The sequence below is a fragment of the Tachysurus fulvidraco genome, chromosome 22 (genome assembly GCF_022655615.1).
Source record: "Tachysurus fulvidraco isolate hzauxx_2018 chromosome 22, HZAU_PFXX_2.0, whole genome shotgun sequence".
In the NCBI taxonomy this organism is placed as follows: Eukaryota; Metazoa; Chordata; class Actinopteri; order Siluriformes; family Bagridae; genus Tachysurus; species Tachysurus fulvidraco.
Genome location: NC_062539.1, coordinates 5280942 through 5282437, shown reverse-complemented (window position 1 = coordinate 5282437; position 1496 = coordinate 5280942). Strand labels below are relative to the sequence as shown.

The window sequence follows — 1496 nt, the reverse complement described above, 5'->3', positions numbered from 1 at the left end:
TCATCAGTGTTTGATATTTTACGGTAATTTCTTCATATATAATTTGGAGAGAGAGAGAGAGAGAGAGAATGGGAGAGAAAGAGAGAGAGAGAGAGAGAGAGAGAGAGAGAGAGAGAGAGAGAGAGAGAATGGGAGAGAGATTAACTTTATGTAATACAAGGACAACTAAAAAATGTGTGTGTGTGTGTGTGTGTGTGTGTGTGTGTGTGTGTGTGTGTGTGTGTGTGTGTGTGTGTGTGTGTGTAATTATGGAGGATCTACAGACAAACATCAGCTCTTCATGCTCATTCAATCTGTAAGAATAACGGAGCCAGTTCAGCCTGTAGCGTTGAGAGAGAGAGAGAGAGAGAGAGAGAGAGAGAGAGAGAGAGAGAGAGAGAGCACAAATATGTGTGAGTGTGTGTGTGTGTGTGTGTGTGTGTGTGTGTGTGTGTGTGTGTGTGTGTGTGTGTGTGTGTGTGCGTATTTAAGTCCACATGCAGGTTCTCACCCCACTCCACCAGTTCAGTGCACTTTAAGCAGCCCACCCAAGAGGAGGTCAGTGAGGCTGAACAAGTATTGTTCCATGCATGTTTCTCTCTCTCTCTCTCTCTCTCTCTCTCTCTCTCTCTCTCTCTCTCTCTCTCTCTCTCTCTCTCTCTCTCTCTCTCTCGCTCTCTCGCTCTCTCTCTCTCTCTCTCTCTCTCTCTCTCTCTCTCTCTCTCTCTCTCTCCCCTCCACCCTCCCCCACCCTCTCTCTCCACAAATGTACATAGCTTGTACAAGCTGATGCTTTTTTACTTGGGCTAGAATAATCATAATCCTAACGCACTAACATTTATAACGTGCATCTTTTTGTTAAGACTGCTCTATGGCGAAATAAAGAGACAATGTCAGACACGAGGGAAAACTTCAAAAACTTTATTCAAAATGGCGTAACATTAACATCAATCTTTCTTTATTCTAAGGTAGGTATTCAAAAAAAAAAAAACATATGAGTGTAGATATAGAAGAACATGAATATATAATGTTATTAATTTAGTGTGTACACACATATATTTATAAATGTATGTATAGAAACCTTTATGATAGATTCTTATTTTGACATATTACTTACCGCTATTTATCTACTTACCTCTTGTAGTCATCGAAAAATGAAATGTCCATGTTGTTAATCAAAAGCAACCTGAGAACAAACGTAAGCTCATCAGAAACTCATTCTGTACTTCACAAAAATCGCTAGAGTCACATGGTGATATTCTGATTTCAAGCAGAATGAGAGCAACTGATCATCACTGTCTTCACTCCAGTGCTGTCTGTCTCTTGTTGGGACACACGTCTCTTGTCCTCGTCCATATCGCTGGGAAAACGATCTGTGTCAGAAGAGAAAAACAATCCAATGAGGAGACAATATCAGTATCATTATCATATATATCGTGTGTGTGTGTGTGTGTGTGTGTGTGTGTGTGTGTGTGTGTGTGTGTGTGTGTGTGTGTGTGTGTGTGTGTGTGAATCAG

At 40.9% G+C, this 1496-nt stretch overlaps 1 long non-coding RNA gene across 2 annotated transcripts in view; it reads right to left on the bottom strand.

Moving 5' to 3' along the window:
• Positions 1–954: 954 nt before the first annotated feature.
• LOC113645309 overlaps positions 955–1496 on the bottom strand; it is a 36006-nt gene continuing 35464 nt past the window's right edge. For both annotated transcript variants that reach the window (XR_003441193.2, XR_003441194.2), the window contains exon 4: positions 955–1352. This is a non-coding gene — a long non-coding RNA (uncharacterized LOC113645309). The remainder of the gene's footprint in view (positions 1353–1496) is intronic.